Here is a 13,963-nt window from a genome sequence, read left to right on the forward strand (position 1 = left end):
GGGCCGTGTCGACAGAGAAATCCAAGCCACATGGCGAAAGAGGTATTGTAGAGTTTAGTTTGCTAGCCGGGAGATGCGCCTGGCTCACGGCTAACTGGTGCTAGCTTCGTGGCAGTAGCATGAGCCACTATAGCCAATCGGTAGCAGCGGTGAACCGGTGCCAAGGTCCAGCTTTTACAGCAAGGATCCGGTGGAGTATTGGGCTCTAGCCGTGTATGAGTGGGGTTCGGGTGAACAGCTGAGTAGGCCGGGAGGTGGGCCTCAGGGATAGCTTCGGTACTGGATACCACGGTGAGTGCAAGCTAGCTGTGAGCTAGCTAGCTGTAAGCTGTGAGCTAGCTAGCTGCAAGCTAGCTGTGAAGATCAGAAGTAGTGGTCCAGGGATTACGGCAGGAATCCGGCGTTGTTGTGGAGAGACAGTCCGATACTGGTAGACTGGCGAGTATTATCCAGGCTAAGAACAGGGCTGATATCTGTGCAGAAGGTAAAAGCCGCTAGCAGTGGCTAACAATGACTAAATAGCTTGTAGCTAATTAGCTGGTTAGCTTCTGGAGGTTCTTGAATGTGTTGTAAAATTAAAAATTAAAAAATAATAGCGATAACGTATCACATTGGGTGAGGCAGGTTACCGGAAGGTATAATCAAATTAAAAATCGAAAAGAGATTGAAAATAAAGTTGAAATATATTTACAAATAAAATCAGAAAAATACAAAAGTACACGAGACACGAACAAAACACGTCTTCACTGCTACGCCATCTTGGATCAATCTGAGGCATGGTGCTAGAGCTCAGGTCCTCTGAGAGAGAGAAAGAAAGAGAGAATTAGAGAGAGCATACTTAAATTCACACAGGACACCGGATAGACAGAAGAAGTACTCCAGATATAACGTGTTATGGCTGCAATCCCGTTAACGGGATAAGTGTCATCAACAAACCGCTGAATAGCATAGCGCTACATTCAATTAATATTACAAAAAATATGTATATTCATGAAATCACAAGTGCAATATAGGAAAACACAGTTTAGCCTTTTGTTAATCCACCTGTCGTGTCAGATTTTGAAATTATGCTTTACAGTGAAAGCAATCCAAGCGTTTGTGTCAGTTTATCGATCGCACGACAAAACATTAAGGACACTTAGCATTAAATAGCTTGGTCTCGAAAATCAGAAAAGCAGTCAAATTAATTGTTTACCTTCGTTTGTTTGGCGCGTTATGTTCAGAAATCCACAGGAAAGAGGTCACGACAACGCAGACAAATTCCAAATAGTTTCCATAATGTCCACAGAAACATATCAAACGTTTTTTATAATCATTCCTCAGGTTGTTTTAAAAATATATAATCAATAATATATCACCCGCAAATGTCTTTCACAGTAGGAGAGGGAAAAGCAATAGCTGTCCAAACTCTGTTGCGCGAGCAAAACTCATGTGACCACTTGAACCGACGTTATCTTTCTGGCTCATTTTTCAAAATAAAAGCCTGAAACTATGTCTGAAGACTGTCGGCACCTTGAGGAAGCGATAGGAAAAGGAATCTGGTTGATATCCCTTTAAATGGAGCGAAGGCAGGCTATGGAACATGGAGTTTTCAAAATAGAAGCCACTTCCTGGTTTGTTTTTCCTCAGGGTTTTGCCTACAATATCAGTTCTGTTATACTCACAGACAATCTTTCCATGATGGAGTGTGTTGTTCCTCCATAGTATAAAGTTGTTGGTACTCATCGATTTTCCTCAGGATCTCCTTCGTGTCCAGGTTGGCTCTTTGCTGCAATCACTTTTTTTTTACGAAAGATAACAATCAGTCTTTCCCACGATGACAACAGGTGTCTGGAGTACAGCCAGCAAGCACTCGCGGAACACACGCAAAAAATGGAACACAAACTTGCAGTCCCAGCCGTAAATGCTAACCATGTCGTGGAATCCTTAGCCTCAAAATTTTAGTTCTGAATAAAATCAATTTAATGAAAAATATTTAATAGAAACAACAAACCGAATGTAGGCAGTACAATGTTCTGTTGCGCACTCTGATGACTTATGTTACAAGATGACGGGTAATCAAGGGAGTTTTTGAGCTGCTCTTGCCGTAATATGGGCTTGGTCTTTTACCAAGTAGGGCTATCTTCTTTATACCACCACTACCTTGTCACAACACAACTGATTGGCTCAAATGCATTAACCTCTCTGTGATCGTTCGGGACGCTAGCGTCCCACCTCGCCAACAGCCAGTGAAATTGCAGGGCACCAAATTAAAAACAACAGAAATCTCATAATTAAAATTCCTCAACCATACAAGTATTTTACACCATTTTAAACATACACTTCTCGTTAATCCAACCACAGTGTCCGATTTCAAAAATACTTTTCGGTGAAAGCAGAACATATCATTATGTTAGGTCAGCAACTAGTCACAGAAAGCATTCAGCCATTTTCCAACCAAAGAGATGTGTCACAAAAAGAAGAAATATATCTTCATCAGATGACACTCCCAGGACTCAGTGTTACACAATATATGTATGTTTTGTTCGATCAAGTTCATATTTATATCGAAAAACCTCAGTTTACATTGGCTCCATGTTCAGAAATGCCTCCAAAACATCCGGAGAAATTGCAGAGAGCCACATCAAATAACAGAAATACTCATCATAAACTTTGATGAAAGATGTTTTACATAGAATTAATTAAAGAAAAACTTGTTCTTAATGTAACCGCGGTGTCAGATTTAAAAAAAGCTTTACGGCAAAAGCACAATATTCAATAATCTGAGAACAGAGTAAAGCCACAAAAGCAAGCCATACAGTTACCCGCCAAATTGTGGAGTCAACAAAAGTCATAAATAGCATTATAAATCTTCACTTACCTTTGCTGATCTTCGTCGGAATACACTCCCAGGACTCCCACTTCCACAAGAAATGTTTGCTTTGTTCGATTACGTCTATATTTATGTCCAAATACCTCCGTTTTGTTCGCATTTAGTTCACTATTCCAAAGGCACAATGCGCGAGCGCAAAATCCAGATGAAAAGTCAAGAGTTCCATTACAGTTTATCAAACGATGTTTAGAATCAATCATTAGGGTCTTTTTATAATAAATCTTCAATAATATTCCAACCGGACAATAGCGTATTCATTACAGAGGAAAAAGAAGGAACGGTGCGCCCGAGTGACCACACGGTAAACAACTGATTAGCCTCAGTCTAGTCCACTTGTTGAAACAGCTCTTATTTTACACCCTTCCACAATAGAAGCCTCAAACAACTTTCTAACGACTGTTGACATCTGCTGGAAGCCTTGGGAAGTGCAATCTGGCCCCATAGACACAGCATATTGGATTGGCAATCACTTAAATGAATCTACAAACCTCAGATTTCCCACTTCCTGGTTGGATTTGTCTCAAGTTTTCGCCTGCCATTTGAGTTCTGTTATACTCACAGACATCATTCAAACAGTTTTAGAAACTTCAGCATATTTTCTATCCAATACTACTAATAATTTGCATACATTAGCATCTGGGAAAGAGTAGCAGGCAGTTTACTCTGGGCACTCATTCACCCAAGCTACTCAATACTGCCCCCTGTCACCAAGAAGTTAAGAAGGAAAAAAATTCCACCAATTAACTTTTAACAATGCACATCCTTTCCAGGTGACTACCTCATGAAACTGGTTGGGAGAATGCCAAGTCTGCAAAGCTGTCATCAAGGCAAAAGGGTGGCTACTATACAATATATTTTAATTTCCTTAAAACTTTTTTGGTTACTACAATATTCTATATGTTATTTATAGTTTTGATGTCTTCAGTATTATTCTACAATGTAGAAAATAGGAAAAATAAAGAACTTGATTGAGTTGGTGTCCAAACCTTTGGTTCTGTTAATATTATAGCTGCATAAAAATATTAAATAAACCATTTATTTGGGAAATATCAGAAACGTTTTCTTCATTACCATGCTGTTGATTTCAAGTTGTATTGGATCTGTTGAAGATTTAGTATGTTTAATTTTTTTATCTGAAGTAAATTCATTTGAAGTTGTGATTTTGTTTATGTTGATAGACTTCAATATTGTTTAACAAAAAACGGAATTTTGTATTTGAAAATTCATACTGAGTTTGCAACAAACAGAATGTTTGCCACAAGTTGCTGCAAATTTGACACAAAACTAATTGGCATGCGAAAATATGAGCTTGCTGCAAATTTGTGGCAAATTGGCCAAAGGTTTGCCACAACTGTTTGCCAGAAGCCTGTTTTTTCAGTAAGGGATTCTAAATCATCATTAAACTTCTTATTATTGTTATTTGAAACGCCACTCCTCCTACACCATCAAAGCTAAAAACGTAATTCAAACTTAAAAACGTGCAGATTGAATTATTGACGACTAGAGCTGGAATCACATCAGATGGCTTCCACAACGTGAAAATTATCAGAAAAATAAGTGGTATTGATAGATTTAACAACTAGAAATGGGCAGATGTTTTGGTAAGTGGTGTCAGGTGTGGTCACGGGATGTTTCCAAGTCTCTGAGCCAGGGAGCAATAGTTTGCATTACGCATAAAACGTTCTAGGACTTGCTTTGCCTCACCCAGATCAACTGTATGTCGCTGGAAAGCTTATCTCATTGGCTACAAGACTGCCAATGTGCCATAGTAGCCAACATCATATTTTTTATATAGTCACTTGGTGGACATTAAGATGTTGCCATTAAGTCATACATCATCAGATAACATTGGCAACTTAAGGATGAATTTGATACCCCCATGTAGCTACAGCTCAAACATAAATTGAAGCTTACTTTGTAAGGTGTTTGCTGTTCAGTGAAAACGTTGTGCAAAAAAAAACATTTTGAATCTCGGGGCTGGTGATCAATAACGCTAGGTCACAGGCAGACAAATTAGATATCCTCATGATCAGTGGAGTCCCGGGTTTTGGTGTGTATCAATGTATTTTGTGCTTATTTTATTTAAGCTTCACATAGCAAAATGGAACGTAGGTGCAAGCCATCTTGAAATGAGGTCATCGGCTCAGCCTAACCTCATACATTTGTATGCCCATATATGGTAGTACGTCATACCAAAGATTTGAAGGCAATAGCCAAGATGCTTAGCTTTCTGCAGACACCCTGCTTTTGCAGATAGGGGCTAACGTTCTCACAACATACTGAATTGAATAAAAATACATCAGTCCCCAAATATGGATATTTACATTTAAGAGTTTTTAAACTATTAGGCTTTTTTTTTTTCCATCTTCCTTCGCTTTCATGTTAAAGGCCCAATTTTGAAATTGGTTGCAGCTGTTTTAGTAACCGCATCAACAACAATTTCATTCACTTTTTATAAACAACTGAAATGTTGACCACTTCCCCAACAAGTTAGACAAAAAGTTACATCTACCTCTCTGCTATTTAAATCTGTTTGTGGAACAAAAATATACTCTACGGCTCTAACAATACAGTTGTTTTAGTAAACTGCATTAACACATTTTTCCTAACTTTTTCCAAACAACTGCCATTTTGACCACTCCCCGAGCAAGTCAGACAAAATCTTAGAGCATACAGTGCATTTAGAAAGTTTTCAGACCCATTGACTTTTTCCACATTTTGTTATGTTACAGCGTTATTATAAAATTGATTTTAAAAAATCCTCAGCAATCTACACACAATCCCTCTTAAAGACAGTGGACACACATTTTTATATAGTTTTGCAAAATTTGACATAATTTGAAAATAAACACACCTGTCTATATAAGGTCCCACAGTTGACAGTGCATGCCGGAGCAAAAACCAAGCCATGAGGTCAAAGGAATTGTCTGTAGAGTTCCGAGACTGGATTACGCCGAGGCACAGATCTGGGGAATGGTATAAAAAATGTCTGCAGCATTGAAGGTCCCCAAGAACACAGTGGCCTCCATCATTATTAAAAGGAATATGTTTGGAACAACCAAAACTCTTCCTACAGCTGGTCGCCCAGCCAAACTGAGCAATCGGGGGAGAAGAGCTCCAGAGTTCCTCTATGGAGATGTGAGAACTTTCCAGAAGGACAACCATCTCTGCAGCACTCCACCAATCAGAACTTTATGGCCAGACGGAAGCCACTCCTCAGTAAAAGGCACATGACAGCCTGCTTGGAGTTTGACAAAAGGCACCTAAAGACTCTCAGACCATGAGAAACAAGATTCGCTGGTCTGATGAAACCAAGATTGAACCCTTTGGCCTGAAAGCCAATCGTTAAGTCTGGAGCAAACCTGGCACCATCCCTACAGTGAAGCATGGTGGTGGCAGCATCATGCTGTGGTGATGTTTTTCAACTGCAGGGACTGTGAGACTAGTCAGGATCGAGGGAAAGATGAACGGAACAAAGTACAGAGAGATTATTGATGAAAGCCTGCTCCAGAGCGTTCAGGACCTCAGACTGGGGCGAAGGGTCACCTTCCAACTGGACAACGACCCTAAGCACACAGCCAAGACAAAGCAGGAGTGGCTTCAGGTCAAGTCTCTGAATGTCCTTGAGTGGCCAAGCCAGAGCCCTGACTTGAACCTGATCGAACATCTCTGGAGAGACCTGAAAATAGCTATTCAGCGACCCTCCCCATTCCAATCTGACCGAGCTTGAGAGGATCATTAGAGAAGATTGGGAGAAACTTCCCAAAAACAGGTGTGCCAAAATTGTAGCGTCACACCCAAGAAGACTCGAGGCTGTAATTGTTGCCAAAGGTGCTTCAACAAAGTACCGAGTAAAGAATCTGAATACTTATGTAAACTTAATATTTAGTTTTTTTTTTATTATACATTTGCAAAAATACAAAATAAAAAATGTTTTTGCTTTTTCATTATAGGGTATTGTGTGTAGATTGATGAGGAATATAAAAATGTAATACAGTTTAGAATAAGGCTATTACGTAAGAAAAGGTGGAAAAAGTCAAGGGGATGAATACTTTCCGATTGCACTGTATGTCAATGATGTATACTGGTATTAGTAGGAGACCTACAGTGGGGCAAAAAAGTATTTAGTCAGCCACCAATTGTGCAAGTTCTTGTTGTGCACTTGTGCAATTGTGCACCTCCCTATGGGACTCCCAATCACGGGCGGTTGTGACACAGCCTGGGCTCGAACCTGGGTCTGTAGTGGCGTCTCTAGCACTGCAATGCACCAAATTATGTACCTACCAAAGACATCTTAAATCAGTTTATATTATGTTTTTCTGCAGTGCATAATATGTGGTAGGGTATTTATTGTATAATGGCACAATACATTTTCTGGGCTTGGGCTCATATTTTGGCCTATTTATATGCATAAGCTCTAATATGTCTATGGGTGTTTTTAATTAGTCATCACCTTAGAAAGCGCTGTCCATTTCATTGTTAGGCTTTGAAACAACATCCACAATGACCATGTTTTCCACTCAGTTTCAACCTGTTGTAGAACTTCTATATTCAAATTGATAATTCACAGTGAGTTTTATAGGCATGATACTGTTTTGATGTGATTTGCAATTGCATTTGTATAGATGTCAGAGTGGTTAGAGAGACAAAAAAGCCTTGAGGAACAGGCCATTAGCAACCTGATGGTCATTAGCGAGTTGGGAACTACCAACGCATGTCCATGATATTTGCAAGCCTCATGACTGCAGATGTGATGGTAATATGTTCACCGCCACAGCTCTAAATTGATTACAATTTTGGACAGGTAACTAGTAACTGTAATGGATTACATTTAGAAAGTAACCTACCCAACCTTGTGGACAACTTTATGGCCAAGGATTTCAATCTTCTGTGGTGCAATATTACAGGGAATGAGATGGGTTGAACATATGAAACGTTTTCTGGGTTACCCATTTCCATTTGTTATATTGAGATATCTTATTAAGGTCAGAGCCATTTATATTTGCTAAATCGTTTCCCGGGGCAAAAGGTTTGCCCAGAAAATCTTACAGGTTTTAATAACACACTTCAGGCATCCTGCAGTAATTGTGAAAGTAATTAAATGTGTGGGCAGACTAAAGTTCCTGGATGTGATTGTAAGGGAGAGGAAAGAGGTCAGACATCTTCTTATCTATATGGACGAATGAAGTCCTGTGCAGTTGACGAGCTCATAATATAAAATGAAAGATGCTTGAGTTCAGTTATTTTAAAGGTGAAGTTCACATTCAATACATGGCAAGGCTGCATATTCTTCTTTAATTTATGATCATTGACAACCTTAGTTTGCAGTTTGGCAAAGGTGATCGTCATTGGCTAACACTGGTCGTCATTTTAGAGATATTTTCATTTAGTTTGGAATATTTAACATTTAGGATTTTCAGTTACACAATAAGGTATCTTTCTCAGTGCTAAATTGAAAGGTTTTTATCTGTATTAGTATCAATTATTCTATTACACTTACACCTGTAAAGTATCTTTGCTCATCTCAACAGACATGGAAAATAAATCAATCTTGTTATTTTTTTCACTTTTTCACCTAAAGATGACAAATGTATCTACTATTGATGCTTTGTGACTATATGAATGAATATAACAACATGCAACTGTAATTATTAAAACAAATGTGATGACAGTTGTTCAGCTAATGGGCAAATTACAATGACATTTTAACGGTCAAAATTATTTAAATTGCAGACACTCAAACTATACTTTCTTCCGTAAGTTTAACTGACAAGATACAAATGGTGTGCACATGTAGACTTTCAAACAACTACTCAACTAAAACATCAGAGGGGAAGAGGAATTGTTGGGGAAGACTTTTTACTCTATTATAACATTGCAAACCCAAACCCCCCCAAATCTGGTTTTGACAGAGGGATTTTGTATAATTGTATATAAAACATACATTGTTCAGTGACAGCTCTGCCCAGGCTTGAAACAGAAACGAGGGCAAATGCTCAGACCTGTGTGCAATTTACAAATGAATTTCCCTAACGCCTCAGTGCTTCATAAAAGCATTTGTCCTGACTCAGATTGAACACAGCTGAATGATCTTATCCATATTCCTAACGTCTTTACATGAAAATGTTTTCCATTTTCTGAAACACATAGTTACATTTTCATATTCATATTCTCAGGTGCAACAAGCGTTACTGATTGCCCTTTTTTCCATCTAACCTCTTGTTAGGTTATGAAGTGGAACTGAGTGGCAGCAAAATCCGACTTCGCCAGCTTGACTGGAATTGGAAACCCCTTGAGGTGGCACATGCACCATAGTCTTGCTTTACACCGTGAACTTTATAATTTCCATTTCAACATGTAATGCCTTTTGAGATTGGTTTTCCATTGACATGAAATAAAATGCACATACATGCTAGTTATTAGCATGTAAGAAAGGCCCGAAAAATTGCATGGACTGTTCTCTCTGTATCCGTCCAGTAGGTGGTACCGGAGCCTTGGGCCTCGGACCAACTGGCTCCGAGACAGCTTCTTCATGACAAGCCATTAGACTCTTGAACAGAAAACAACTGTTGAAAAGAAAAAATCTGCCTGCCACCCTCTCCCACGGACTATCTGCACTGAATTTCTGCACTGACTTTATGCTCACCCACAGGTCTATATATTTCTATAAAAAGCCCTCTTGCATAAACTTCCGCCATACCTTACCTCGTTATTAACCTTCAGACGTATAAGTTACCAAACCCGGACTCAGGGATGGTTAACCCTGAAGATTTGTTCAATCTCTACAAGTTAGGTGAATCTGCTTTTACTTTCATTTGGAATGATCTTCAAAAGTCTTTAAAGTTGGTGGATTTGGTGCCTCAAGGGCAATTCAGGCAGATGTTTGAGGGCCTTTTTACTGAAGAATTGATTGTGTTTTGCTTTTATTGTTTTGTATTTGCTTTTCATGTATTAAATAATTGATGTGTACATAGATACTATGTTAGGTTGAATTGTTGTTTATTGATTTATTGACTATTGATATGTTTGACAGGTTGTCATTGTAAATAAGAATTGGTTCTTAATTGACTTAAGCCCTATTCACACGGGATTTGTTTTACTGGGGGAGAAAGGGTTATGTAATTATGCACAAATCACCAAATCTGTAATTTTGTTATTTTGTATTTATTGGTTTACAAATTTGGGAGCCAAACTCTAGCTATCAGTGTAGCCGGATATCGACTGGAGATGTAGAAAAATCACACCTAGAATAAAAACCTCCAGGCTTCCATCATAACGGTAAATTTATATTAAAGAGGGCAGCTGATTTTTTTTAAATCTTGTCTGAATCATCCTCTGGAATAATGGACATTCTGGGGTAATAATCAAATCAAACTTTATTTGTCACATGCGCCGAATACAACAAGTGTAGACCTTACCGTGAAATGCTTACATACAAGCCCTTAACCAGCAGTGCAGTTCAAGAAGATTTAAGAAAATATTTATGAAATAAACTAAAGTAAACTAAACTCAAAATGGCTTATTAACCTGTTTGGGGTAGGGGCAGCATCTTCACTTTTGGATAAACTGAACAGCCTCTTACTCTGTCCCAGATCCTAACATATGCATATTATTATTAGTATTGGATAGAAAACACTCTGAAGTTTTGAAAACAGTTTGATTCATGTCTGTGAATATAACAGAACGTTTAGCAGGCAAAACTCAGAGGACAAACCATTCAGATTTTTTAGTTTTTTAGGTCACTGTCTTTTCAATGTTTTCATGGGGAATTCAGAATTTGAATCGACTTTCCTGCAGTTCCTATCGCTTCCACTGGATGTCACCAGTTTGTAGAAATTGGTTGAGGTTTTTCCTTTGTGTAATGTAGAAGTACCATAGCTCAGAACGATTGTCACTTCATGTGTACCTTTTGATAGAGGCGAATAACCAGAAAAGTAGAGTCAGTTTGTTTTGCTCCTGTATTGAACACAGATCATCCCATCTTCAATTTGATCGATTATATACGTTTAGAAATACCTATAGTTGTAGGTTACATTTGAGATATTTTGTAGCGACTTTGGGTCCGTTGGAAGCAGTGTTTTTCTGGATCAAACGCGCCAAATAAATTGACATTTTGGATATATCGACGGAATTAAATCGAACAAAAGGACCATTTGTGATGTTTATGGGACATATAGGAGTGCCAACAAAAGAAGCTCGTCAAATGTAAGGCATGATTTATATTTAATTTCTGCATTTTGTGTCGCGCCTGCAGAGTTGAAATATGCTACTCTCTCATTGTTTACTGTTGTGCTATCAGCAGATAATAGCATCTTATGCTTTCGCTGAAAAGCCTTTTTGAAATCTGACATGTTGGCTGGATTTATAGCGAGTGTACCTGTAACTTGCTATCTTGCATGTGTAATTTAATGAACGTTTGATTTTTGTAGAAATGTATTTGAATTTGGCGCTCTGCATTTTCCCTGGCTATTGGCCATGTGGGACGCAAGCGTCCCTTCTACCCCAGAGAGGTTAAGGACAACAAAGTCAAGGTATTGGAGTGGCCATCACAAAGCCCTGACCTCAATTTTATAGAAAATTTGTGGGCAGAACTGAAAAAGCGTGTGCAGGCAAGGAGGCCTTACAAACCTGACTCAGTTACACCAGGTCTGTCTGTAGGAATGGGCCAAAATTCACCCAACTTATTGTGGGAAGCTTGTGGAAAGCTACCCGATAAGTTTGACCCAAGTTAAACAATTTAAAGGTAATGCTACCAAATACTAATTGGGTGTATGTAAACTTCTGAGCCACTGGGATTGTAATGAAATAAATAAAACCTGAAATAAATAATTCTCTCTACTATTATTCTGACATTTCACATTCTTAAAATAAAGTGGTGATCCTAACTGACCTAGTGTATGGCATTTTTACTAGGATTAAATGTCAGGAATTGTGAAAAACTGAGTTTAAATGTATTTGGCTAAGCTAAATGTAAACTTCCGACTTCAACTGTATCCCAAAAGAAAGATATGATCTTACTGCAATACATTTTAATACAAAGTTAGCAAAAAATAGATAGCTACCATGGAAAGGAAAATGGAAAGGAAAGTACCTGTATATTGTAGAAAAATATCCCAGTTTACCTATTTACTTTTGGTCTTGTGTAGACCTAGCAACCTTTTTTAATTATATGAGCAAAAAAGATTCAATTTTATTTGGAATGGCAAGCGAGACAAAATTAAATGGGTCTATTAATATAATGAATCTGAATTTGAAGGGCAGAAATTATTAAATATTAAATCATTAGATTTCTCACTAAAGTCGTCAGTCATACCAAAGTTTTATTTAAATCCGAACTGGTTCTCTAGCAGATTAGTAAGAATGTCTCACCCCATGTTCAAGAATGGCCTTTTTCCCTTTATTCAGATTAAAACCTCTCACCTTTGGTTATTTGAAAATGAAATAATCTCCAAAATATCTCTATTTTTAAAACAAGCCATATGAATATTGTTGCAATTTCACTTTAATCCACCAGAAAAGACAGAACAAATAATACAATAAATATTGTGGTATAACTCAAATATGTACACTAATTAATAGAAGAAAAAAAAATGGTAAATGATATCTTAAATTTGACGGTGTAGTTATGTCACACATGCAGCTAACTAAACTGTATTGAAATGTTTGCTTTACCCAAGAGGCAAATGGAAGGGGGGGAAAGTAAGGATCTTGTCTGTTGGCCCTGCATTATAACCCAAAAAGAAAATTGTAATAAATAAAAAGTATACTTCTTTAATTTAAGGACCAAGGAACTGACAGCTGTGCCAAAATAGTTGGGAAGAGATTTTCACACCGATTCCATGGCACATGGTTTATGAACTGATACACAAAGCAATGCTAGATTTAAAAAGTATAATTTTTCACTCTAAATCGTTATACAAAATTATTTCAATCAATAGAATGTTAAATATATGGAGGATACAACCATCCCAGCTCTACAGATTTAGCTGCGAAGAGACAGAATCATTAGATAACTTGTTTTGGTACTGTCCATATGTAGTTTGTTTTTGGTAGCAGGTCCAGGAATGGTTGAATAAGTACATTTACCTGGAGCTAACTCAGCAGCTGGCACTACTGGGTGATTTTAAAAGTCATAGTTAGTCGATCAATAATATAATACTACTTTTATACTAGTTTTAGCCAAAATGCGTATCTTTAAACTGGCTCTCGTGATGACCGGCACAGGAAAGGAAGACCCAGAGTTACCTCTGCTGCAGAGGATCAGTTCATTATTTTATTTTATAACTGATTTATTAACCTTTATTTAACTAGGCACGTCAGTAAAGAACAAATTCTTATTTTCAATGACAGCCTACCAAAAGGCAAAAGGCCTACTGCGGGGACGGGGGCTGGGATAAAAAAAAAAAAAAAAAAATATAGGACAAAACACACATCGCAACAAGAGAGACCCCACAACACTACATAAAGAGAAACAACATAGCATGGCAGCAACACATGACAACACAGCATGGTAGCAGCACAACGTGGCAGCAGCACAACAGGGTAGCAGCACAAAACATGGTACAAATATTATTGGGAACAGACAACAGCAAAAATGGCAAGAAGGTAGAGATAACAATACATCATGCAAAGCAGCCACAACTGTCAGAGTGTCCATGATTGAGTCTTTGAATGAAGATATTCAGATAAAAATGTCCAGTTTGAATAAGCATCAACCAGTGGGTCTTGCGACGGGTATACAGAGATGACCAGTTTACAGAAGATTATAGAGTATAGTGATGTGTTCTATCAGGAGAATTGGTGAAAAATCTGAAGGCCAAATGGTAAAGACCATCTAGCGGCTCAAGAGCACCATTACCTGGCGAACTATAAATGACATCTCCGTAATCTAGCATGGGTAGGATGGTCATCTGAATCAGGGTTAGTTTGGCAGCTGGGGTGAAAGAGGAGCAATTGCAATAGAGGAAACCTAGTCTAGATTTTACTTTATTCTGCAGCTTTGATATGTGCTGAGAGAAGGACAGTGTACTGTCTAGCCATTCTCCCAAGTACATGTATGAGGTGACTACCTCAAGCTCTAAACCCTCAGAG

This window comes from Oncorhynchus mykiss, chromosome 4 (genome assembly GCF_013265735.2).
Source record: "Oncorhynchus mykiss isolate Arlee chromosome 4, USDA_OmykA_1.1, whole genome shotgun sequence".
In the NCBI taxonomy this organism is placed as follows: Eukaryota; Metazoa; Chordata; class Actinopteri; order Salmoniformes; family Salmonidae; genus Oncorhynchus; species Oncorhynchus mykiss.